Source organism: Daphnia pulicaria, unplaced genomic scaffold (assembly GCF_021234035.1).
Source record: "Daphnia pulicaria isolate SC F1-1A unplaced genomic scaffold, SC_F0-13Bv2 h1tg000057l, whole genome shotgun sequence".
Classification (NCBI taxonomy): Eukaryota; Metazoa; Arthropoda; class Branchiopoda; order Diplostraca; family Daphniidae; genus Daphnia; species Daphnia pulicaria.
The window spans coordinates 145710-171107 of NW_025804784.1; the positions used below are offsets into that span (position 1 = coordinate 145710).

The 25398-nt window shown below is 37.6% G+C and overlaps 10 non-coding genes and 38 pseudogenes across 10 annotated transcripts; all 48 read right to left on the minus strand.

The window, feature by feature from the left end:
* Positions 1-263: 263 nt before the first annotated feature.
* LOC124317179 lies at positions 264-382 on the minus strand (annotated as a pseudogene).
* A 413-nt stretch (positions 383-795) lies between these two features.
* On the minus strand, positions 796-914 carry LOC124317231. Its single transcript, XR_006912081.1, has one exon. It is a non-coding gene; the product is annotated as a 5S ribosomal RNA (ribosomal RNA).
* Positions 915-1327: 413 nt separating this feature from the next.
* LOC124317046 lies at positions 1328-1446 on the minus strand (annotated as a pseudogene).
* A 414-nt stretch (positions 1447-1860) lies between these two features.
* On the minus strand, positions 1861-1979 carry LOC124317180 (annotated as a pseudogene).
* Positions 1980-2392: 413 nt separating this feature from the next.
* LOC124317242 lies at positions 2393-2511 on the minus strand. The gene has a single exon (XR_006912082.1). It is a non-coding gene; the product is annotated as a 5S ribosomal RNA (ribosomal RNA).
* Positions 2512-2924: 413 nt separating this feature from the next.
* Positions 2925-3043, minus strand: LOC124317253. Its single transcript, XR_006912083.1, has one exon. It is a non-coding gene; the product is annotated as a 5S ribosomal RNA (ribosomal RNA).
* Positions 3044-3456: 413 nt separating this feature from the next.
* LOC124317047 lies at positions 3457-3575 on the minus strand (annotated as a pseudogene).
* A 414-nt stretch (positions 3576-3989) lies between these two features.
* Positions 3990-4108, minus strand: LOC124317181 (annotated as a pseudogene).
* A 413-nt stretch (positions 4109-4521) lies between these two features.
* On the minus strand, positions 4522-4640 carry LOC124317183 (annotated as a pseudogene).
* Positions 4641-5053: 413 nt separating this feature from the next.
* LOC124317265 lies at positions 5054-5172 on the minus strand. The gene has a single exon (XR_006912084.1). It is a non-coding gene; the product is annotated as a 5S ribosomal RNA (ribosomal RNA).
* Positions 5173-5585: 413 nt separating this feature from the next.
* Positions 5586-5704, minus strand: LOC124317184 (annotated as a pseudogene).
* A 413-nt stretch (positions 5705-6117) lies between these two features.
* LOC124317185 lies at positions 6118-6236 on the minus strand (annotated as a pseudogene).
* A 412-nt stretch (positions 6237-6648) lies between these two features.
* On the minus strand, positions 6649-6767 carry LOC124317276. Its single transcript, XR_006912085.1, has one exon. It is a non-coding gene; the product is annotated as a 5S ribosomal RNA (ribosomal RNA).
* Positions 6768-7180: 413 nt separating this feature from the next.
* LOC124317186 lies at positions 7181-7299 on the minus strand (annotated as a pseudogene).
* A 414-nt stretch (positions 7300-7713) lies between these two features.
* Positions 7714-7832, minus strand: LOC124317187 (annotated as a pseudogene).
* Positions 7833-8245: 413 nt separating this feature from the next.
* LOC124317190 lies at positions 8246-8364 on the minus strand (annotated as a pseudogene).
* Positions 8365-8777: 413 nt separating this feature from the next.
* On the minus strand, positions 8778-8896 carry LOC124317191 (annotated as a pseudogene).
* Positions 8897-9309: 413 nt separating this feature from the next.
* LOC124317192 lies at positions 9310-9428 on the minus strand (annotated as a pseudogene).
* A 413-nt stretch (positions 9429-9841) lies between these two features.
* Positions 9842-9960, minus strand: LOC124317193 (annotated as a pseudogene).
* A 413-nt stretch (positions 9961-10373) lies between these two features.
* Positions 10374-10492, minus strand: LOC124317194 (annotated as a pseudogene).
* Positions 10493-10905: 413 nt separating this feature from the next.
* Positions 10906-11024, minus strand: LOC124317196 (annotated as a pseudogene).
* A 413-nt stretch (positions 11025-11437) lies between these two features.
* Positions 11438-11556, minus strand: LOC124317197 (annotated as a pseudogene).
* A 413-nt stretch (positions 11557-11969) lies between these two features.
* On the minus strand, positions 11970-12088 carry LOC124317198 (annotated as a pseudogene).
* A 413-nt stretch (positions 12089-12501) lies between these two features.
* LOC124317199 lies at positions 12502-12620 on the minus strand (annotated as a pseudogene).
* A 413-nt stretch (positions 12621-13033) lies between these two features.
* Positions 13034-13152, minus strand: LOC124317200 (annotated as a pseudogene).
* A 413-nt stretch (positions 13153-13565) lies between these two features.
* On the minus strand, positions 13566-13684 carry LOC124317201 (annotated as a pseudogene).
* A 413-nt stretch (positions 13685-14097) lies between these two features.
* LOC124317202 lies at positions 14098-14216 on the minus strand (annotated as a pseudogene).
* A 414-nt stretch (positions 14217-14630) lies between these two features.
* LOC124317203 lies at positions 14631-14749 on the minus strand (annotated as a pseudogene).
* Positions 14750-15162: 413 nt separating this feature from the next.
* Positions 15163-15281, minus strand: LOC124317006 (annotated as a pseudogene).
* A 413-nt stretch (positions 15282-15694) lies between these two features.
* On the minus strand, positions 15695-15813 carry LOC124317288. The gene has a single exon (XR_006912086.1). It is a non-coding gene; the product is annotated as a 5S ribosomal RNA (ribosomal RNA).
* A 413-nt stretch (positions 15814-16226) lies between these two features.
* LOC124317300 lies at positions 16227-16345 on the minus strand. The gene has a single exon (XR_006912087.1). It is a non-coding gene; the product is annotated as a 5S ribosomal RNA (ribosomal RNA).
* A 413-nt stretch (positions 16346-16758) lies between these two features.
* Positions 16759-16877, minus strand: LOC124317205 (annotated as a pseudogene).
* Positions 16878-17290: 413 nt separating this feature from the next.
* LOC124317312 lies at positions 17291-17409 on the minus strand. Its single transcript, XR_006912089.1, has one exon. It is a non-coding gene; the product is annotated as a 5S ribosomal RNA (ribosomal RNA).
* A 413-nt stretch (positions 17410-17822) lies between these two features.
* On the minus strand, positions 17823-17941 carry LOC124317525 (annotated as a pseudogene).
* Positions 17942-18354: 413 nt separating this feature from the next.
* On the minus strand, positions 18355-18473 carry LOC124317206 (annotated as a pseudogene).
* Positions 18474-18886: 413 nt separating this feature from the next.
* LOC124317526 lies at positions 18887-19005 on the minus strand (annotated as a pseudogene).
* Positions 19006-19418: 413 nt separating this feature from the next.
* On the minus strand, positions 19419-19537 carry LOC124317208 (annotated as a pseudogene).
* A 413-nt stretch (positions 19538-19950) lies between these two features.
* On the minus strand, positions 19951-20069 carry LOC124317324. The gene has a single exon (XR_006912090.1). It is a non-coding gene; the product is annotated as a 5S ribosomal RNA (ribosomal RNA).
* A 413-nt stretch (positions 20070-20482) lies between these two features.
* Positions 20483-20601, minus strand: LOC124317527 (annotated as a pseudogene).
* A 413-nt stretch (positions 20602-21014) lies between these two features.
* LOC124317209 lies at positions 21015-21133 on the minus strand (annotated as a pseudogene).
* Positions 21134-21546: 413 nt separating this feature from the next.
* Positions 21547-21665, minus strand: LOC124317528 (annotated as a pseudogene).
* Positions 21666-22078: 413 nt separating this feature from the next.
* On the minus strand, positions 22079-22197 carry LOC124317210 (annotated as a pseudogene).
* A 413-nt stretch (positions 22198-22610) lies between these two features.
* Positions 22611-22729, minus strand: LOC124317529 (annotated as a pseudogene).
* A 413-nt stretch (positions 22730-23142) lies between these two features.
* Positions 23143-23261, minus strand: LOC124317211 (annotated as a pseudogene).
* A 413-nt stretch (positions 23262-23674) lies between these two features.
* On the minus strand, positions 23675-23793 carry LOC124317335. Its single transcript, XR_006912091.1, has one exon. It is a non-coding gene; the product is annotated as a 5S ribosomal RNA (ribosomal RNA).
* Positions 23794-24206: 413 nt separating this feature from the next.
* On the minus strand, positions 24207-24325 carry LOC124317212 (annotated as a pseudogene).
* A 413-nt stretch (positions 24326-24738) lies between these two features.
* Positions 24739-24857, minus strand: LOC124316983 (annotated as a pseudogene).
* A 413-nt stretch (positions 24858-25270) lies between these two features.
* Positions 25271-25389, minus strand: LOC124317213 (annotated as a pseudogene).
* Positions 25390-25398: the final 9 nt, after the last annotated feature.

The window sequence follows — 25398 nt, forward strand, 5'->3', positions numbered from 1 at the left end:
CCAGAATCATTCCTATAGATGAATTGAACCTATCCCTATGTCATTGAAATTTTTGATCTACGAATTTGGACTGGTAACCATCACGATTAAAAAACGCGATAAAATTTGACAAACTCTCAATGGAATTGATCCAGAATCATTCTTATAGATGAATTGAACCTATCTCTAAGGCATTGAAATGTTTCATCTACGAAATTGGACTGGTAACCATCGTGATTGAAAAAAAATTTCAAGAAATTTGTTATTGAAAACAAACTATCCATCGCCAACGACATCCCGTATTCCCAAGCGGTCACCCTTCCAAGTACTAACGGGACTCGACGTAACTTAACTTCTGGGAGCTGACGAGACCAGGTGCGTTCTACGTGATATGGCCGTTGACATTCAAAAATTAAAATTTACCCTCCCAGTCCCAATGGATGAATAGAAAATCACTTCAAAGTGACAGAAATGTTTGTTCATTGAATTTTGACTGGTAACCATCGCGAGTAAAAACCGCGATCAACTTTGAAAAACTCGCAATGAAATTCATCCAGAATCATTCCTATAGATGAATTGAACCTATCCCTATGTCATTGAAATTTTTGATCTACGAATTTGGACTGGTAACCATTGCGATTAAAAAACGCGATAAAATTTGACAAACTTTCAATGGAATTGATCCAGAATCATTCTTATAGATGAATTGAACCTATCTCTAAGGCATTGAAATGTTTCATCTACGAAATTGGACTGGTAACCATCGTGATTGAAAAAAAATGTCAAGAAATTTGTTATTGAAAACAAACTATCCATCGTCAACGACATCCCGTATTCCCAAGCGGTCACCCTTCCAAGTACTAACGGGACTCGACGTAACTTAACTTCTGGGAGCTGACGAGACCAGGTGCGTTCTACGTGATATGGCCGTTGACATTCGAAAATGAAAATTTACCCTCCCAGTCCCAATGGATGACTAGAAAATCACTTCAAAGTGACAGAAATGTTTGTTCATTGAATTTTGACTGGTAACCATCGCGAATAAAAAGCGCGATCAACTTTGAAAAACTCGCAATGAAATTCATCCAGAATCATTCCTATAGATGAATTGAACCTATCCCTATGTCATTGAAATTTTTGATCTACGAATTTGGACTGGTAACCATTGCGATTAAAAAACGCGATAAAATTTGACAAACTCTCAATGGAATTGATCCAGAATCATTCTTATAGATGAATTGAACCTATCTCTAAGGCATTGAAATGTTTCATCTACGAAATTGGACTGGTAACCATCGTGATTGAAAAAAAATGTCAAGAAATTTGTTATTGAAAACAAACTATCCATCGCCAACGACATCCCGTATTCCCAAGCGGTCACCCTTCCAAGTACTAACGGGACTCGACGTAACTTAACTTCTTGGAGCTGACGAGACCAGGTGCGTTCTACGTGATATGGCCGTTGACATTCAAAAATGAAAATTTACCCTCCCAGTCCCAATGGATGAATAGAAAATCACTTCAAAGTGACAGAAATGTTTGTTCATTGAATTTTGACTGGTAACCATCGCGAATAAAAAGCGCGATCAACTTTGAAAAACTCGCAATGAAATTCATCCAGAATCATTCCTATAGATGAATTGAACCTATCCCTATGTCATTGAAATTTTTGATCTACGAATTTGGACTGGTAACCATCACGATTAAAAAACGCGATAAAATTTGACAAACTCTCAATGGAATTGATCCAGAATCATTCTTATAGATGAATTGAACCTATCTCTAAGGAATTGAAATGTTTCATCTACGAAATTGGACTGGTAACCATCGTGATTGAAAAAAAAATGTCAAGAAATTTGTTATTGAAAACAAACTATCCATCGCCAACGACATCCCGTATTCCCAAGCGGTCACCCTTCCAAGTACTAACGGGACTCGACGTAACTTAACTTCTGGGAGCTGACGAGACCAGGTGCGTTCTACGTGATATGGCCGTTGACATTCAAAAATGAAAATTTACCCTCCCAGTCCCAATGGATGAATAGAAAATCACTTCAAAGTGACAGAAATGTTTGTTCATTGAATTTTGACTGGTAACCATCGCGAATAAAAAGCGCGATCAACTTTGAAAAACTCGCAATGAAATTCATCCAGAATCATTCCTATAGATGAATTGAACCTATCCCTATGTCATTGAAATTTTTGATCTACGAATTTGGACTGGTAACCATCACGATTAAAAAACGCGATAAAATTTGACAAACTCTCAATGGAATTGATCCAGAATCATTCTTATAGATGAATTGAACCTATCTCTAAGGCATTGAAATGTTTCATCTACGAAATTGGACTGGTAACCATCGTGATTGAAAAAAAATGTCAAGAAATTTGTTATTGAAAACAAACTATCCATCGTCAACGACATCCCGTATTCCCAAGCGGTCACCCTTCCAAGTACTAACGGGACTCGACGTAACTTAACTTCTGGGAGCTGACGAGACCAGGTGCGTTCTACGTGATATGGCCGTTGACATTCAAAAATGAAAATTTACCCTCCCAGTCCCAATGGATGAATAGAAAATCACTTCAAAGTGACAGAAATGTTTGTTCATTGAATTTTGACTGGTAACCATCGCGAGTAAAAACCGCGATCAACTTTGAAAAACTCGCAATGAAATTCATCCAGAATCATTCCTATAGATGAATTGAACCTATCCCTATGTCATTGAAATTTTTGATCTACGAATTTGGACTGGTAACCATTGCGATTAAAAAACGCGATAAAATTTGACAAACTTTCAATGGAATTGATCCAGAATCATTCTTATAGATGAATTGAACCTATCTCTAAGGCATTGAAATGTTTCATCTACGAAATTGGACTGGTAACCATCGTGATTGAAAAAAAATGTCAAGAAATTTGTTATTGAAAACAAACTATCCATCGTCAACGACATCCCGTATTCCCAAGCGGTCACCCTTCCAAGTACTAACGGGACTCGACGTAACTTAACTTCTGGGAGCTGACGAGACCAGGTGCGTTCTACGTGATATGGCCGTTGACATTCGAAAATGAAAATTTACCCTCCCAGTCCCAATGGATGACTAGAAAATCACTTCAAAGTGACAGAAATGTTTGTTCATTGAATTTTGACTGGTAACCATCGCGAATAAAAAGCGCGATCAACTTTGAAAAACTCGCAATGAAATTCATCCAGAATCATTCCTATAGATGAATTGAACCTATCCCTATGTCATTGAAATTTTTGATCTACGAATTTGGACTGGTAACCATTGCGATTAAAAAACGCGATAAAATTTGACAAACTCTCAATGGAATTGATCCAGAATCATTCTTATAGATGAATTGAACCTATCTCTAAGGCATTGAAATGTTTCATCTACGAAATTGGACTGGTAACCATCGTGATTGAAAAAAAATGTCAAGAAATTTGTTATTGAAAACAAACTATCCATCGCCAACGACATCCCGTATTCCCAAGCGGTCACCCTTCCAAGTACTAACGGGACTCGACGTAACTTAACTTCTTGGAGCTGACGAGACCAGGTGCGTTCTACGTGATATGGCCGTTGACATTCAAAAATGAAAATTTACCCTCCCAGTCCCAATGGATGAATAGAAAATCACTTCAAAGTGACAGAAATGTTTGTTCATTGAATTTTGACTGGTAACCATCGCGAATAAAAAGCGCGATCAACTTTGAAAAACTCGCAATGAAATTCATCCAGAATCATTCCTATAGATGAATTGAACCTATCCCTATGTCATTGAAATTTTTGATCTACGAATTTGGACTGGTAACCATCACGATTAAAAAACGCGATAAAATTTGACAAACTCTCAATGGAATTGATCCAGAATCATTCTTATAGATGAATTGAACCTATCTCTAAGGAATTGAAATGTTTCATCTACGAAATTGGACTGGTAACCATCGTGATTGAAAAAAAAATGTCAAGAAATTTGTTATTGAAAACAAACTATCCATCGCCAACGACATCCCGTATTCCCAAGCGGTCACCCTTCCAAGTACTAACGGGACTCGACGTAACTTAACTTCTGGGAGCTGACGAGACCAGGTGCGTTCTACGTGATATGGCCGTTGACATTCAAAAATGAAAATTTACCCTCCAAGTCCCAATGGATGAATAGAAAATCACTTCAAAGTGACAGAAATGTTTGTTCATTGAATTTGGACTGGTAACCATCGCGAATAAAAAGCGCGATCAACTTTGAAAAACTCGCAATGAAATTCATCCAGAATCATTCCTATAGATGAATTGAACCTATCCCTATGTCATTGAAGTTTTTGATCTACGAATTTGGACTGGTAACCATCACGATTAAAAAACGCGATAAAATTTGACAAACTCTCAATGGAATTGATCCAGAATCATTCTTATAGATGAATTGAACCTATCTCTAAGGCATTGAAATGTTTCATCTACGAAATTGGACTGGTAACCATCGTGATTGAAAAAAAATGTCAAGAAATTTGTTATTGAAAACAAACTATCCATCGCCAACGACATCCCGTATTCCCAAGCGGTCACCCTTCCAAGTACTAACGGGACTCGACGTAACTTAACTTCTGGGAGCTGACGAGACCAGGTGCGTTCTACGTGATATGGCCGTTGACATTCAAATATTAAAATTTACCCTCCCAGTCCCAATGGATGAATAGAAAATCACTTCAAAGTGACAGAAATGTTTGTTCATTGAATTTGGACTGGTAACCATCGCGAATAAAAAGCGCGATCAACTTTGAAAATCTCGCAATGAAATTCATCCAGAATCATTCCTATAGATGAATTGAACCTATCCCTATGTCATTGAAATTTTTGATCTACGAATTTGGACTGGTAACCATTGCGATTAAAAAACGCGATAAAATTTGACAAACTCTCAATGGAATTGATCCAGAATCATTCTTATAGATGAATTGAACCTATCTCTAAGGCATTGAAATGTTTCATCTACGAAATTGGACTGGTAACCATCGTGATTGAAAAAAAATGTCAAGAAATTTGTTATTGAAAACAAACTATCCATCGTCAACGACATCCCGTATTCCCAAGCGGTCACCCTTCCAAGTACTAACGGGACTCGACGTAACTTAACTTCTGGGAGCTGACGAGACCAGGTGCGTTCTACGTGATATGGCCGTTGACATTCAAAAATGAAAATTTACCCTCCCAGTCCCAATGGATGAATAGAAAATCACTTCAAAGTGACAGAAATGTTTGTTCATTGAATTTTGACTGGTAACCATCGCGAATAAAAAGCGCGATCAACTTTGAAAAACTCGCAATGAAATTCATCCAGAATCATTCCTATAGATGAATTGAACCTATCCCTATGTCATTGAAATTTTTGATCTACGAATTTGGACTGGTAACCATCACGATTAAAAAACGCGATAAAATTTGACAAACTCTCAATGGAATTGATCCAGAATCATTCTTATAGATGAATTGAACCTATCTCTAAGGCATTGAAATGTTTCATCTACGAAATTGGACTGGTAACCATCGTGATTGAAAAAAAATGTCAAGAAATTTGTTATTGAAAACAAACTATCCATCGCCAACGACATCCCGTATTCCCAAGCGGTCACCCTTCCAAGTACTAACGGGACTCGACGTAACTTAACTTCTGGGAGCTGACGAGACCAGGTGCGTTCTACGTGATATGGCCGTTGACATTCAAAAATGAAAATTTACCCTCCAAGTCCCAATGGATGAATAGAAAATCACTTCAAAGTGACAGAAATGTTTGTTCATTGAATTTGGACTGGTAACCATCGCGAATAAAAAGCGCGATCAACTTTGAAAAACTCGCAATGAAATTCATCCAGAATCATTCCTATAGATGAATTGAACCTATCCCTATGTCATTGAAGTTTTTGATCTACGAATTTGGACTGGTAACCATCACGATTAAAAAACGCGATAAAATTTGACAAACTCTCAATGGAATTGATCCAGAATCATTCTTATAGATGAATTGAACCTATCTCTAAGGCATTGAAATGTTTCATCTACGAAATTGGACTGGTAACCATCGTGATTGAAAAAAAATGTCAAGAAATTTGTTATTGAAAACAAACTATCCATCGCCAACGACATCCCGTATTCCCAAGCGGTCACCCTTCCAAGTACTAACGGGACTCGACGTAACTTAACTTCTGGGAGCTGACGAGACCAGGTGCGTTCTACGTGATATGGCCGTTGACATTCAAAAATGAAAATTTACCCTCCCAGTCCCAATGGATGAATAGAAAATCACTTCAAAGTGACAGAAATGTTTGTTCATTGAATTTGGACTGGTAACCATCGCGAATAAAAAGCGCGATCAACTTTGAAAATCTCGCAATGAAATTCATCCAGAATCATTCCTATAGATGAATTGAACCTATCCCTATGTCATTGAAATTTTTGATCTACGAATTTGGACTGGTAACCATTGCGATTAAAAACGCGATAAAATTTGACAAACTCTCAATGGAATTGATCCAGAATCATTCTTATAGATGAATTGAACCTATCTCTAAGGCATTGAAATGTTTCATCTACGAAATTGGACTGGTAACCATCGTGATTGAAAAAAAATGTCAAGAAATTTGTTATTGAAAACAAACTATGCATCGTCAACGACATCCCGTATTCCCAAGCGGTCACCCTTCCAAGTACTAACGGGACTCGACGTAACTTAACTTCTGGGAGCTGACGAGACCAGGTGCGTTCTACGTGATATGGCCGTTGACATTCAAAAATGAAAATTTACCCTCCCAGTCCCAATGGATGAATAGAAAATCACTTCAAAGTGACAGAAATGTTTGTTCATTGAATTTGGACTGGTAACCATCGCGAATGAAAAGCGCGATCAACTTTGAAAATCTCGCAATGAAATTCATCCAGAATCATTCCTATAGATGAATTGAACCTATCCCTATGTCATTGAAATTTTTGATCTACGAATTTGGACTGGTAACCATCACGATTAAAAAACGCGATAAAATTTGACAAACTCTCAATGGAATTGTTCCAGAATCATTCTTATAGATGAATTGAACCTATCTCTAAGGCATTGAAATGTTTCATCTACGAAATTGGACTGGTAACCATCGTGATTGAAAAAAAATTTCAAGAAATTTGTTATTGAAAACAAACTATCCATCGCCAACGACATCCCGTATTCCCAAGCGGTCACCCTTCCAAGTACTAACGGGACTCGACGTAACTTAACTTCTGGGAGCTGACGAGACCAGGTGCGTTCTACGTGATATGGCCGTTGACATTCAAAAATTAAAATTTACCCTCCCAGTCCCAATGGATGAATAGAAAATCACTTCAAAGTGACAGAAATGTTTGTTCATTGAATTTGGACTGGTAACCATCGCGAATGAAAAGCGCGATCAACTTTGAAAATCTCGCAATGAAATTTTATCCAGAATCATTCCTATAGATGAATTGAACCTATCCCTATGTCATTGAAATTTTTGATCTACGAATTTGGACTGGTAACCATCACGATTAAAAAACGCGATAAAATTTGACAAACTCTCAATGGAATTGATCCAGAATCATTCTTATAGATGAATTGAACCTATCTCTAAGGCATTGAAATGTTTCATCTACGAAATTGGACTGGTAACCATCGTGATTGAAAAAAAATTTCAAGAAATTTGTTATTGAAAACAAACTATCCATCGCCAACGACATCCCGTATTCCCAAGCGGTCACCCTTCCAAGTACTAACGGGACTCGACGTAACTTAACTTCTGGGAGCTGACGAGACCAGGTGCGTTCTACGTGATATGGCCGTTGACATTCAAAAATTAAAATTTACCCTCCCAGTCCCAATGGATGAATAGAAAATCACTTCAAAGTGACAGAAATGTTTGTTCATTGAATTTGGACTGGTAACCATCGCGAATAAAAAGCGCGATCAACTTTGAAAAACTCACAATGAAATTCATCCAGAATCATTCCTATAGATGAATTGAACCTATCCCTATGTCATTGAAATTTTTGATCTACGAATTTGGACTGGTAACCATCACGATTAAAAAACGCGATAAAATTTGACAAACTCTCAATGGAATTGATCCAGAATCATTCTTATAGATGAATTGAACCTATCTCTAAGGCATTGAAATGTTTCATCTACGAAATTGGACTGGTAACCATCGTGATTGAAAAAAAATTTCAAGAAATTTGTTATTGAAAACAAACTATCCATCGCCAACGACATCCCGTATTCCCAAGCGGTCACCCTTCCAAGTACTAACGGGACTCGACGTAACTTAACTTCTGGGAGCTGACGAGACCAGGTGCGTTCTACGTGATATGGCCGTTGACATTCAAAAATTAAAATTTACCCTCCCAGTCCCAATGGATGAATAGAAAATCACTTCAAAGTGACAGAAATGTTTGTTCATTGAATTTGGACTGGTAACCATCGCGAATAAAAAGCGCGATCAACTTTGAAAAACTCACAATGAAATTCATCCAGAATCATTCCTATAGATGAATTGAACCTATCCCTATGTCATTGAAATTTTTGATCTACGAATTTGGACTGGTAACCATCACGATTAAAAAACGCGATAAAATTTGACAAACTCTCAATGGAATTGATCCAGAATCATTCTTATAGATGAATTGAACCTATCTCTAAGGCATTGAAATGTTTCATCTACGAAATTGGACTGGTAACCATCGTGATTGAAAAAAAATTTCAAGAAATTTGTTATTGAAAACAAACTATCCATCGCCAACGACATCCCGTATTCCCAAGCGGTCACCCTTCCAAGTACTAACGGGACTCGACGTAACTTAACTTCTGGGAGCTGACGAGACCAGGTGCGTTCTACGTGATATGGCCGTTGACATTCAAAAATTAAAATTTACCCTCCCAGTCCCAATGGATGAATAGAAAATCACTTCAAAGTGACAGAAATGTTTGTTCATTGAATTTGGACTGGTAACCATCGCGAATAAAAAGCGCGATCAACTTTGAAAAACTCACAATGAAATTCATCCAGAATCATTCCTATAGATGAATTGAACCTATCCCTATGTCATTGAAATTTTTGATCTACGAATTTGGACTGGTAACCATCACGATTAAAAAACGCGATAAAATTTGACAAACTCTCAATGGAATTGATCCAGAATCATTCTTATAGATGAATTGAACCTATCTCTAAGGCATTGAAATGTTTCATCTACGAAATTGGACTGGTAACCATCGTGATTGAAAAAAAATTTCAAGAAATTTGTTATTGAAAACAAACTATCCATCGCCAACGACATCCCGTATTCCCAAGCGGTCACCCTTCCAAGTACTAACGGGACTCGACGTAACTTAACTTCTGGGAGCTGACGAGACCAGGTGCGTTCTACGTGATATGGCCGTTGACATTCAAAAATTAAAATTTACCCTCCCAGTCCCAATGGATGAATAGAAAATCACTTCAAAGTGACAGAAATGTTTGTTCATTGAATTTGGACTGGTAACCATCGCGAATAAAAAGCGCGATCAACTTTGAAAAACTCACAATGAAATTCATCCAGAATCATTCCTATAGATGAATTGAACCTATCCCTATGTCATTGAAATTTTTGATCTACGAATTTGGACTGGTAACCATCACGATTAAAAAACGCGATAAAATTTGACAAACTCTCAATGGAATTGATCCAGAATCATTCTTATAGATGAATTGAACCTATCTCTAAGGCATTGAAATGTTTCATCTACGAAATTGGACTGGTAACCATCGTGATTGAAAAAAAATTTCAAGAAATTTGTTATTGAAAACAAACTATCCATCGCCAACGACATCCCGTATTCCCAAGCGGTCACCCTTCCAAGTACTAACGGGACTCGACGTAACTTAACTTCTGGGAGCTGACGAGACCAGGTGCGTTCTACGTGATATGGCCGTTGACATTCAAAAATTAAAATTTACCCTCCCAGTCCCAATGGATGAATAGAAAATCACTTCAAAGTGACAGAAATGTTTGTTCATTGAATTTGGACTGGTAACCATCGCGAATAAAAAGCGCGATCAACTTTGAAAAACTCACAATGAAATTCATCCAGAATCATTCCTATAGATGAATTGAACCTATCCCTATGTCATTGAAATTTTTGATCTACGAATTTGGACTGGTAACCATCACGATTAAAAAACGCGATAAAATTTGACAAACTCTCAATGGAATTGATCCAGAATCATTCTTATAGATGAATTGAACCTATCTCTAAGGCATTGAAATGTTTCATCTACGAAATTGGACTGGTAACCATCGTGATTGAAAAAAAATTTCAAGAAATTTGTTATTGAAAACAAACTATCCATCGCCAACGACATCCCGTATTCCCAAGCGGTCACCCTTCCAAGTACTAACGGGACTCGACGTAACTTAACTTCTGGGAGCTGACGAGACCAGGTGCGTTCTACGTGATATGGCCGTTGACATTCAAAAATTAAAATTTACCCTCCCAGTCCCAATGGATGAATAGAAAATCACTTCAAAGTGACAGAAATGTTTGTTCATTGAATTTGGACTGGTAACCATCGCGAATAAAAAGCGCGATCAACTTTGAAAAACTCACAATGAAATTCATCCAGAATCATTCCTATAGATGAATTGAACCTATCCCTATGTCATTGAAATTTTTGATCTACGAATTTGGACTGGTAACCATCACGATTAAAAAACGCGATAAAATTTGACAAACTCTCAATGGAATTGATCCAGAATCATTCTTATAGATGAATTGAACCTATCTCTAAGGCATTGAAATGTTTCATCTACGAAATTGGACTGGTAACCATCGTGATTGAAAAAAAATTTCAAGAAATTTGTTATTGAAAACAAACTATCCATCGCCAACGACATCCCGTATTCCCAAGCGGTCACCCTTCCAAGTACTAACGGGACTCGACGTAACTTAACTTCTGGGAGCTGACGAGACCAGGTGCGTTCTACGTGATATGGCCGTTGACATTCAAAAATTAAAATTTACCCTCCCAGTCCCAATGGATGAATAGAAAATCACTTCAAAGTGACAGAAATGTTTGTTCATTGAATTTGGACTGGTAACCATCGCGAATAAAAAGCGCGATCAACTTTGAAAAACTCACAATGAAATTCATCCAGAATCATTCCTATAGATGAATTGAACCTATCCCTATGTCATTGAAATTTTTGATCTACGAATTTGGACTGGTAACCATCACGATTAAAAAACGCGATAAAATTTGACAAACTCTCAATGGAATTGATCCAGAATCATTCTTATAGATGAATTGAACCTATCTCTAAGGCATTGAAATGTTTCATCTACGAAATTGGACTGGTAACCATCGTGATTGAAAAAAAATTTCAAGAAATTTGTTATTGAAAACAAACTATCCATCGCCAACGACATCCCGTATTCCCAAGCGGTCACCCTTCCAAGTACTAACGGGACTCGACGTAACTTAACTTCTGGGAGCTGACGAGACCAGGTGCGTTCTACGTGATATGGCCGTTGACATTCAAAAATTAAAATTTACCCTCCCAGTCCCAATGGATGAATAGAAAATCACTTCAAAGTGACAGAAATGTTTGTTCATTGAATTTGGACTGGTAACCATCGCGAATAAAAAGCGCGATCAACTTTGAAAAACTCACAATGAAATTCATCCAGAATCATTCCTATAGATGAATTGAACCTATCCCTATGTCATTGAAATTTTTGATCTACGAATTTGGACTGGTAACCATCACGATTAAAAAACGCGATAAAATTTGACAAACTCTCAATGGAATTGATCCAGAATCATTCTTATAGATGAATTGAACCTATCTCTAAGGCATTGAAATGTTTCATCTACGAAATTGGACTGGTAACCATCGTGATTGAAAAAAAATTTCAAGAAATTTGTTATTGAAAACAAACTATCCATCGCCAACGACATCCCGTATTCCCAAGCGGTCACCCTTCCAAGTACTAACGGGACTCGACGTAACTTAACTTCTGGGAGCTGACGAGACCAGGTGCGTTCTACGTGATATGGCCGTTGACATTCAAAAATTAAAATTTACCCTCCCAGTCCCAATGGATGAATAGAAAATCACTTCAAAGTGACAGAAATGTTTGTTCATTGAATTTGGACTGGTAACCATCGCGAATAAAAAGCGCGATCAACTTTGAAAAACTCACAATGAAATTCATCCAGAATCATTCCTATAGATGAATTGAACCTATCCCTATGTCATTGAAATTTTTGATCTACGAATTTGGACTGGTAACCATCACGATTAAAAAACGCGATAAAATTTGACAAACTCTCAATGGAATTGATCCAGAATCATTCTTATAGATGAATTGAACCTATCTCTAAGGCATTGAAATGTTTCATCTACGAAATTGGACTGGTAACCATCGTGATTGAAAAAAAATTTCAAGAAATTTGTTATTGAAAACAAACTATCCATCGCCAACGACATCCCGTATTCCCAAGCGGTCACCCTTCCAAGTACTAACGGGACTCGACGTAACTTAACTTCTGGGAGCTGACGAGACCAGGTGCGTTCTACGTGATATGGCCGTTGACATTCAAAAATTAAAATTTACCCTCCCAGTCCCAATGGATGAATAGAAAATCACTTCAAAGTGACAGAAATGTTTGTTCATTGAATTTGGACTGGTAACCATCGCGAATAAAAAGCGCGATCAACTTTGAAAAACTCACAATGAAATTCATCCAGAATCATTCCTATAGATGAATTGAACCTATCCCTATGTCATTGAAATTTTTGATCTACGAATTTGGACTGGTAACCATCACGATTAAAAAACGCGATAAAATTTGACAAACTCTCAATGGAATTGATCCAGAATCATTCTTATAGATGAATTGAACCTATCTCTAAGGCATTGAAATGTTTCATCTACGAAATTGGACTGGTAACCATCGTGATTGAAAAAAAATTTCAAGAAATTTGTTATTGAAAACAAACTATCCATCGCCAACGACATCCCGTATTCCCAAGCGGTCACCCTTCCAAGTACTAACGGGACTCGACGTAACTTAACTTCTGGGAGCTGACGAGACCAGGTGCGTTCTACGTGATATGGCCGTTGACATTCAAAAATGAAAATTTACCCTCCCAGTCCCAATGGATGAATAGAAAATCACTTCAAAGTGACAGAAATGTTTGTTCATTGAATTTGGACTGGTAACCATCGCGAATGAAAAGCGCGATCAACTTTGAAAATCTCGCAATGAAATTCATCCAGAATCATTCCTATAGATGAATTGAACCTATCCCTATGTCATTGAAATTTTTGATCTACGAATTTGGACTGGTAACCATCACGATTAAAAAACGCGATAAAATTTGACAAACTCTCAATGGAATTGATCCAGAATCATTCTTATAGATGAATTGAACCTATCTCTAAGGCATTGCAATGTTTCATCTACGAAATTGGACTGGTAACCATCGTGATTGAAAAAAAATTTCAAGAAATTTGTTATTGAAAACAAACTATCCATCGCCAACGACATCCCGTATTCCCAAGCGGTCACCCTTCCAAGTACTAACGGGACTCGACGTAACTTAACTTCTGGGAGCTGACGAGACCAGGTGCGTTCTACGTGATATGGCCGTTGACATTCAAAAATGAAAATTTACCCTCCCAGTCCCAATGGATGAATAGAAAATCACTTCAAAGTGACAGAAATGTTTGTTCATTGAATTTGGACTGGTAACCATCGCGAATGAAAAGCGCGATCAACTTTGAAAATCTCGCAATGAAATTCATCCAGAATCATTCCTATAGATGAATTGAACCTATCCCTATGTCATTGAAATTTTTGATCTACGAATTTGGACTGGTAACCATCACGATTAAAAAACGCGATAAAATTTGACAAACTCTCAATGGAATTGATCCAGAATCATTCTTATAGATGAATTGAACCTATCTCTAAGGCATTGAAATGTTTCATCTACGAAATTGGACTGGTAACCATCGTGATTGAAAAAAAATTTCAAGAAATTTGTTATTGAAAACAAACTATCCATCGCCAACGACATCCCGTATTCCCAAGCGGTCACCCTTCCAAGTACTAACGGGACTCGACGTAACTTAACTTCTGGGAGCTGACGAGACCAGGTGCGTTCTACGTGATATGGCCGTTGACATTCAAAAATTAAAATTTACCCTCCCAGTCCCAATGGATGAATAGAAAATCACTTCAAAGTGACAGAAATGTTTGTTCATTGAATTTGGACTGGTAACCATCGCGAATGAAAAGCGCGATCAACTTTGAAAATCTCGCAATGAAATTTTATCCAGAATCATTCCTATAGATGAATTGAACCTATCCCTATGTCATTGAAATTTTTGATCTACGAATTTGGACTGGTAACCATCACGATTAAAAAACGCGATAAAATTTGACAAACTCTCAATGGAATTGATCCAGAATCATTCTTATAGATGAATTGAACCTATCTCTAAGGCATTGAAATGTTTCATCTACGAAATTGGACTGGTAACCATCGTGATTGAAAAAAAATGTCAAGAAATTTGTTATTGTAAACAAACTATCCATCGCCAACGACATCCCGTATTCCCAAGCGGTCACCCTTCCAAGTACTAACGGGACTCGACGTAACTTAACTTCTGGGAGCTGACGAGACCAGGTGCGTTCTACGTGATATGGCCGTTGACATTCAAAAATTAAAATTTACCCTCCCAGTCCCAATGGATGAATAGAAAATCACTTCAAAGTGACAGAAATGTTTGTTCATTGAATTTGGACTGGTAACCATCGCGAATAAAAAGCGCGATCAACTTTGAAAATCTCGCAATGAAATTCATCCAGAATCATTCCTATAGATGAATTGAACCTATCCCTATGTCATTGAAATTTTTGATCTACGAATTTGGACTGGTAACCATTGCGATTAAAAAACGCGATAAAATTTGACAAACTCTCAATGGAATTGATCCAGAATCATTCTTATAGATGAATTGAACCTATCTCTAAGGCATTGAAATGTTTCATCTACGAAATTGGACTGGTAACCATCGTGATTGAAAAAAAATGTCAAGAAATTTGTTATTGAAAACAAACTATCCGTCGCCAACGACATCCCGTATTCCCAAGCGGTCACCTTTCCAAGTACTAACGGGACTCGACGTAACTTAACTTCTGGGAGCTGACGAGACCAGGTGCGTTCTACGTGATATGGCCGTTGACATTCAAAAATTAAAATTTACCCTCCCAGTCCCAATGGATGAATAGAAAATCACTTCAAAGTGACAGAAATGTTTGTTCATTGAATTTTGACTGGTAACCATCGCGAGTAAAAACCGCGATCAACTTTGAAAAACTCGCAATGAAATTCATCCAGAATCATTCCTATAGATGAATTGAACCTATCCCTATGTCATTGAAATTTTTGATCTACGAATTTGGACTGGTAACCATTGCGATTAAAAAACGCGATAAAATTTGACAAACTTTCAATGGAATTGATCCAGAATCATTCTTATAGATGAATTGAACCTATCTCTAAGGCATTGAAATGTTTCATCTACGAAATTGGACTGGTAACCATCGTGATTGAAAAAAAATGTCAAGAAATTTGTTATTGAAAACAAACTATCCATCGTCAACGACATCCCGTATTCCCAAGCGGTCACCCTTCCAAGTACTAACGGGACTCGACGTAACTTAACTTCTGGGAGCTGACGAGACCAGGTGCGTTCTACGTGATATGGCCGTTGACATTCGAAAATGAAAATTTACCCTCCCAGTCCCAATGGATGACTAGAAAATCACTTCAAAGTGACAGAAATGTTTGTTCATTGAATTTTGACTGGTAACCATCGCGAGTAAAAACCGCGATCAACTTTGAAAAACTCGCAATGAAATTCATCCAGAATCATTCCTATAGATGAATTGAACCTATCCCTATGTCATTGAAATTTTTGATCTACGAATTTGGACTGGTAACCATTGCGATTAAAAAACGCGATAAAATTTGACAAACTTTCAATGGAATTGATCCAGAATCATTCTTATAGATGAATTGAACCTATCTCTAAGGCATTGAAATGTTTCATCTACGAAATTGGACTGGTAACCATCGTGATTGAAAAAAAATGTCAAGAAATTTGTTATTGAAAACAAACTATCCATCGTCAACGACATCCCGTATTCCCAAGCGGTCACCCTTCCAAGTACTAACGGGACTCGACGTAACTTAACTTCTGGGAGCTGACGAGACCAGGTGCGTTCTACGTGATATGGCCGTTGACATTCGAAAATGAAAATTTACCCTCCCAGTCCCAATGGATGACTAGAAAATCACTTCAAAGTGACAGAAATGTTTGTTCATTGAATTTGGACTGGTAACCATCGCGAATAAAAAGCGCGATCAACTTTGAAAATCTCGCAATGAAATTCATCCAGAATCATTCCTATAGATGAATTGAACCTATCCCTATGTCATTGAAATTTTTGATCTACGAATTTGGACTGGTAACCATTGCGATTAAAAAACGCGATAAAATTTGACAAACTCTCAATGGAATTGATCCAGAATCATTCTTATAGATGAATTGAACCTATCTCTAAGGCATTGAAATGTTTCATCTACGAAATTGGACTGGTAACCATCGTGATTGAAAAAAAATTTCAAGAAATTTGTTATTGAAAACAAACTATCCATCGCCAACGACATCCCGTATTCCCAAGCGGTCACCCTTCCAAGTACTAACGGGACTCGACGTAACTTAACTTCTGGGAGCTGACGAGACCAGGTGCGTTCTACGTGATATGGCCGTTGACATTCAAAAATTAAAATTTACCCTCCCAGTCCCAATGGATGAATAGAAAATCACTTCAAAGTGACAGAAATGTTTGTTCATTGAATTTTGACTGGTAACCATCGCGAGTAAAAACCGCGATCAACTTTGAAAAACTCGCAATGAAATTCATCCAGAATCATTCCTATAGATGAATTGAACCTATCCCTATGTCATTGAAATTTTTGATCTACGAATTTGGACTGGTAACCATTGCGATTAAAAAACGCGATAAAATTTGACAAACTTTCAATGGAATTGATCCAGAATCATTCTTATAGATGAATTGAACCTATCTCTAAGGCATTGAAATGTTTCATCTACGAAATTGGACTGGTAACCATCGTGATTGAAAAAAAATGTCAAGAAATTTGTTATTGAAAACAAACTATCCATCGTCAACGACATCCCGTATTCCCAAGCGGTCACCCTTCCAAGTACTAACGGGACTCGACGTAACTTAACTTCTGGGAGCTGACGAGACCAGGTGCGTTCTACGTGATATGGCCGTTGACATTCGAAAATGAAAATTTACCCTCCCAGTCCCAATGGATGACTAGAAAATCACTTCAAAGTGACAGAAATGTTTGTTCATTGAATTTTGACTGGTAACCATCGCGAATAAAAAGCGCGATCAACTTTGAAAAACTCGCAATGAAATTCATCCAGAATCATTCCTATAGATGAATTGAACCTATCCCTATGTCATTGAAATTTTTGATCTACGAATTTGGACTGGTAACCATTGCGATTAAAAAACGCGATAAAATTTGACAAACTCTCAATGGAATTGATCCAGAATCATTCTTATAGATGAATTGAACCTATCTCTAAGGCATTGAAATGTTTCATCTACGAAATTGGACTGGTAACCATCGTGATTGAAAAAAAATGTCAAGAAATTTGTTATTGAAAACAAACTATCCATCGTCAACGACATCCCGTATTCCCAAGCGGTCACCCTTCCAAGTACTAACGGGACTCGACGTTACTTAACTTCTGGGAGCTGACGAGACCAGGTGCGTTCTACGTGATATGGCCGTTGACATTCAAAAATGAAAATTTACCCTCCCAGTCCCAATGGATGAATAGAAAATCACTTCAAAGTGACAGAAATGTTTGTTCATTGAATTTGGACTGGTAACCATCGCGAATGAAAAGCGCGATCAACTTTGAAAAACTCGCAATGAAATTCATCCAGAATCATTCCTATAGATGAATTGAACCTATCCCTATGTCATTGAAATTTTTGATCTACGAATTTGGACTGGTAACCATCACGATTAAAAAACGCGATAAAATTTGACAAACTCTCAATGGAATTGATCCAGAATCATTCTTATAGATGAATTGAACCTATCTCTAAGGCATTGAAATGTTTCATCTACGAAATTGGACTGGTAACCATCGTGATTGAAAAAAAATGTCAAGAAATTTGTTATTGAAAACAAACTATCCATCGCCAACGACATCCCGTATTCCCAAGCGGTCACCCTTCCAAGTACTAACGGGACTCGACGTAACTTAACTTCTGGGAGCTGACGAGACCAGGTGCGTTCTACGTGATATGGCCGTTGACATTCGAAAATGAAAATTTACCCTCCCAGTCCCAATGGATGACTAGAAAATCACTTCAAAGTGACAGAAATGTTTGTTCATTGAATTTTGACTGGTAACCATCGCGAATAAAAAGCGCGATCAACTTTGAAAAACTCGCAATGAAATTCATCCAGAATCATTCCTATAGATGAATTGAACCTATCCCTATGTCATTGAAATTTTTGATCTACGAATTTGGACTGGTAACCATTGCGATTAAAAAACGCGATAAAATTTGACAAACTCTCAATGGAATTGATCCAGAATCATTCTTATAGATGAATTGAACCTATCTCTAAGGCATTGAAATGTTTCATCTACGAAATTGGACTGGTAACCATCGTGATTGAAAAAAAATGTCAAGAAATTTGTTATTGAAAACAAACTATCCATCGTCAACGACATCCCGTATTCCCAAGCGGTCACCCTTCCAAGTACTAACGGGACTCGACGTTACTTAACTTCTGGGAGCTGACGAGACCAGGTGCGTTCTACGTGATATGGCCGTTGACATTCAAAAATGAAAATTTACCCTCCCAGTCCCAATGGATGAATAGAAAATCACTTCAAAGTGACAGAAATGTTTGTTCATTGAATTTGGACTGGTAACCATCGCGAATGAAAAGCGCGATCAACTTTGAAAAACTCGCAATGAAATTCATCCAGAATCATTCCTATAGATGAATTGAACCTATCCCTATGTCATTGAAATTTTTGATCTACGAATTTGGACTGGTAACCATCACGATTAAAAAACGCGATAAAATTTGACAAACTCTCAATGGAATTGATCCAGAATCATTCTTATAGATGAATTGAACCTATCTCTAAGGCATTGAAATGTTTCATCTACGAAATTGGACTGGTAACCATCGTGATTGAAAAAAAATGTCAAGAAATTTGTTATTGAAAACAAACTATCCATCGCCAACGACATCCCGTATTCCCAAGCGGTCACCCTTCCAAGTACTAACGGGACTCGACGTAACTTAACTTCTGGGAGCTGACGAGACCAGGTGCGTTCTACGTGATATGGCCGTTGACATTCGAAAATGAAAATTTACCCTCCCAGTCCCAATGGATGAATAGAAAATCACTTCAAAGTGACAGAAATGTTTGTTCATTGAATTTTGACTGGTAACCATCGCGAGTAAAAACCGCGATCAACTTTGAAAAACTCGCAATGAAATTCATCCAGAATCATTCCTATAGATGAATTGAACCTATCCCTATGTCATTGAAATTTTTGATCTACGAATTTGGACTGGTAACCATTGCGATTAAAAAACGCGATAAAATTTGACAAACTTTCAATGGAATTGATCCAGAATCATTCTTATAGATGAATTGAACCTATCTCTAAGGCATTGAAATGTTTCATCTACGAAATTGGACTGGTAACCATCGTGATTGAAAAAAAATGTCAAGAAATTTGTTATTGAAAACAAACTATCCATCGTCAACGACATCCCGTATTCCCAAGCGGTCACCCTTCCAAGTACTAACGGGACTCGACGTAACTTAACTTCTGGGAGCTGACGAGACCAGGTGCGTTCTACGTGATATGGCCGTTGACATTCGAAAATGAAAATTTACCCTCCCAGTCCCAATGGATGACTAGAAAATCACTTCAAAGTGACAGAAATGTTTGTTCATTGAATTTTGACTGGTAACCATCGCGAATAAAAAGCGCGATCAACTTTGAAAAACTCGCAATGAAATTCATCCAGAATCATTCCTATAGATGAATTGAACCTATCCCTATGTCATTGAAATTTTTGATCTACGAATTTGGACTGGTAACCATTGCGATTAAAAAACGCGATAAAATTTGACAAACTCTCAATGGAATTGATCCAGAATCATTCTTATAGATGAATTGAACCTATCTCTAAGGCATTGAAATGTTTCATCTACGAAATTGGACTGGTAACCATCGTGATTGAAAAAAAATGTCAAGAAATTTGTTATTGAAAACAAACTATCCATCGTCAACGACATCCCGTATTCCCAAGCGGTCACCCTTCCAAGTACTAACGGGACTCGACGTTACTTAACTTCTGGGAGCTGACGAGACCAGGTGCGTTCTACGTGATATGGCCGTTGACATTCAAAAATGAAAATTTACCCTCCCAGTCCCAATGGATGAATAGAAAATCACTTCAAAGTGACAGAAATGTTTGTTCATTGAATTTGGACTGGTAACCATCGCGAATGAAAAGCGCGATCAACTTTGAAAAACTCGCAATGAAATTCATCCAGAATCATTCCTATAGATGAATTGAACCTATCCCTATGTCATTGAAATTTTTGATCTACGAATTTGGACTGGTAACCATCACGATTAAAAAACGCGATAAAATTTGACAAACTCTCAATGGAATTGATCCAGAATCATTCTTATAAATGAATTGAACCTATCTCTAAGGCATTGAAATGTTTCATCTACGAAATTGGACTGGTAACCATCGTGATTGAAAAAAAATGTCAAGAAATGTGTTATTGAAAACAAACTATCCATCGCCAACGACATCCCGTATTCCCAAGCGGTCACCCTTCCAAGTACTAACGGGACTCGACGTAACTTAACTTCTGGGAGCTGACGAGACCAGGTGCGTTCTACGTGATATGGCCGTTGACATTCGAAAATGAAAATTTACCCTCCCAGTCCCAATGGATGAATAGAAAATCACTTCAAAGTGACAGAAATGTTTGTTCATTGAATTTTGACTGGTAACCATCGCGAATAAAAAGCGCGATCAACTTTGAAAAACTCGCAATGAAATTCATCCAGAATCATTCCTATAGATGAATTGAACCTATCCCTATGTCATTGAAATTTTTGATCTACGAATTTGGACTGGTAACCATTGCGATTAAAAAACGCGATAAAATTTGACAAACTCTCAATGGAATTGATCCAGAATCATTCTTATAGATGAATTGAACCTATCTCTAAGGCATTGAAATGTTTCATCTACGAAATTGGACTGGTAACCATCGTGATTGAAAAAAAATGTCAAGAAATTTGTTATTGAAAACAAACTATCCATCGTCAACGACATCCCGTATTCCCAAGCGGTCACCCTTCCAAGTACTAACGGGACTCGACGTTACTTAACTTCTGGGAGCTGACGAGACCAGGTGCGTTCTACGTGATATGGCCGTTGACATTCAAAAATGAAAATTTACCCTCCCAGTCCCAATGGATGAATAGAAAATCACTTCAAAGTGACAGAAATGTTTGTTCATTGAATTTGGACTGGTAACCATCGCGAATGAAAAGCGCGATCAACTTTGAAAAACTCGCAATGAAATTCATCCAGAATCATTCCTATAGATGAATTGAACCTATCCCTATGTCATTGAAATTTTTGATCTACGAATTTGGACTGGTAACCATCACGATTAAAAAACGCGATAAAATTTGACAAACTCTCAATGGAATTGATCCAGAATCATTCTTATAGATGAATTGAACCTATCTCTAAGGCATTGAAATGTTTCATCTACGAAATTGGACTGGTAACCATCGTGATTGAAAAAAAATGTCAAGAAATTTGTTATTGAAAACAAACTATCCATCGCCAACGACATCCCGTATTCCCAAGCGGTCACCCTTCCAAGTACTAACGGGACTCGACGTAACTTAACTTCTGGGAGCTGACGAGACCAGGTGCGTTCTACGTGATATGGCCGTTGACATTCGAAAATGAAAATTTACCCTCCCAGTCCCAATGGATGAATAGAAAATCACTTCAAAGTGACAGAAATGTTTGTTCATTGAATTTGGACTGGTAACCATCGCGAATAAAAAGCGCGATCAACTTTGAAAAACTCGCAATGAAATTCATCCAGAATCATTCCTATAGATGAATTGAACCTATCCCTATGTCATTGAAATTTTTGATCTACGAATTTGGACTGGTAACCATTGCGATTAAAAAACGCGATAAAATTTGACAAACTCTCAATGGAATTGATCCAGAATCATTCTTATAGATGAATTGAACCTATCTCTAAGGCATTGAAATGTTTCATCTACGAAATTGGACTGGTAACCATCGTGATTGAAAAAAAATGTCAAGAAATTTGTTATTGAAAACAAACTATCCATCGTCAACGACATCCCGTATTCCCAAGCGGTCACCCTTCCAAGTACTAACGGGACTCGACGTTACTTAACTTCTGGGAGCTGACGAGACCAGGTGCGTTCTACGTGATATGGCCGTTGACATTCAAAAATGAAAATTTACCCTCCCAGTCCCAATGGATGAATAGAAAATCACTTCAAAGTGACAGAAATGTTTGTTCATTGAATTTGGACTGGTAACCATCGCGAATGAAAAGCGCGATCAACTTTGAAAAACTCGCAATGAAATTCATCCAGAATCATTCCTATAGATGAATTGAACCTATCCCTATGTCATTGAAATTTTTGATCTACGAATTTGGACTGGTAACCATCACGATTAAAAAACGCGATAAAATTTGACAAACTCTCAATGGAATTGATCCAGAATCATTCTTATAGATGAATTGAACCTATCTCTAAGGCATTGAAATGTTTCATCTACGAAATTGGACTGGTAACCATCGTGATTGAAAAAAAATGTCAAGAAATTTGTTATTGAAAACAAACTATCCATCGCCAACGACATCCCGTATTCCCAAGCGGTCACCCTTCCAAGTACTAACGGGACTCGACGTAACTTAACTTCTGGGAGCTGACGAGACCAGGTGCGTTCTACGTGATATGGCCGTTGACATTCGAAAATGAAAATTTACCCTCCCAGTCCCAATGGATGAATAGAAAATCACTTCAAAGTGACAGAAATGTTTGTTCATTGAATTTTGACTGGTAACCATCGCGAATAAAAAGCGCGATCAACTTTGAAAAACTCGCAATGAAATTCATCCAGAATCATTCCTATAGATGAATTGAACCTATCCCTATGTCATTGAAATTTTTGATCTACGAATTTGGACTGGTAACCATTGCGATTAAAAAACGCGATAAAATTTGACAAACTCTCAATGGAATTGATCCAGAATCATTCTTATAGATGAATTGAACCTATCTCTAAGGCATTGAAATGTTTCATCTACGAAATTGGACTGGTAACCATCGTGATTGAAAAAAAATGTCAAGAAATTTGTTATTGAAAACAAACTATCCATCGTCAACGACATCCCGTATTCCCAAGCGGTCACCCTTCCAAGTACTAACGGGACTCGACGTAACTTAACTTCTGGGAGCTGACGAGACCAGGTGCGTTCTACGTGATATGGCCGTTGACATTCGAAAATGAAAATTTACCCTCCCAGTCCCAATGGATGAATAGAAAATCACTTCAAAGTGACAGAAATGTTTGTTCATTGAATTTGGACTGGTAACCATCGCGAATGAAAAGCGCGATCAACTTTGAAAAACTCGCAATGAAATTCATCCAGAATCATTCCTATAGATGAATTGAACCTATCCCTATGTCATTGAAATTTTTGATCTACGAATTTGGACTGGTAACCATCACGATTAAAAAACGCGATAAAATTTGACAAACTCTCAATGGAATTGATCCAGAATCATTCTTATAGATGAATTGAACCTATCTCTAAGGCATTGAAATGTTTCATCTACGAAATTGGACTGGTAACCATCGTGATTGAAAAAAAATGTCAAGAAATTTGTTATTGAAAACAAACTATCCATCGCCAACGACATCCCGTATTCCCAAGCGGTCACCCTTCCAAGTACTAACGGGACTCGACGTAACTTAACTTCTGGGAGCTGACGAGACCAGGTGCGTTCTACGTGATATGGCCGTTGACATTCAAAAATGAAAATTTACCCTCCCAGTCCCAATGGATGAATAGAAAATCACTTCAAAGTGACAGAAATGTTTGTTCATTGAATTTGGACTGGTAACCATCGCGAGTAAAAACCGCGATCAACTTTGAAAAACTCGCAATGAAATTCATCCAGAATCATTCCTATAGATGAATTGAACCTATCCCTATGTCATTGAAATTTTTGATCTACGAATTTGGACTGGTAACCATTGCGATTAAAAAACGCGATAAAATTTGACAAACTTTCAATGGAATTGATCCAGAATCATTCTTATAGATGAATTGAACCTATCTCTAAGGCATTGAAATGTTTCATCTACGAAATTGGACTGGTAACCATCGTGATTGAAAAAAAATGTAAAGAAATTTGTTATTGAAAACAAACTATCCATCGTCAACGACATCCCGTATTCCCAAGCGGTCACCCTTCCAAGTACTAACGGGACTCGACGTAACTTAATTTCTGGGAGCTGACGAGACCAGGTGCGTTCTACGTGATATGGCCGTTGACATTCGAAAATGAAAATTTACCCTCCCAGTCCCAATGGATGACTAGAAAATCACTTCAAAGTGACAGAAATGTTTGTTCATTGAATTTTGACTGGTAACCATCGCGAATAAAAAGCGCGATCAACTTTGAAAAACTCGCAATGAAATTCATCCAGAATCATTCCTATAGATGAATTGAACCTATCCCTATGTCATTGAAATTTTTGATCTACGAATTTGGACTGGTAACCATTGCGATTAAAAAACGCGATAAAATTTGACAAACTCTCAATGGAATTGATCCAGAATCATTCTTATAGATGAATTGAACCTATCTCTAAGGCATTGAAATGTTTCATCTACGAAATTGGACTGGTAACCATCGTGATTGAAAAAAAATTTCAAGAAATTTGTTATTGAAAACAAACTATCCATCGCCAACGACATCCCGTATTCCCAAGCGGTCACCCTTCCAAGTACTAACGGGACTCGACGTAACTTAACTTCTGGGAGCTGACGAGACCAGGTGCGTTCTACGTGATATGGCCGTTGACATTCAAAAA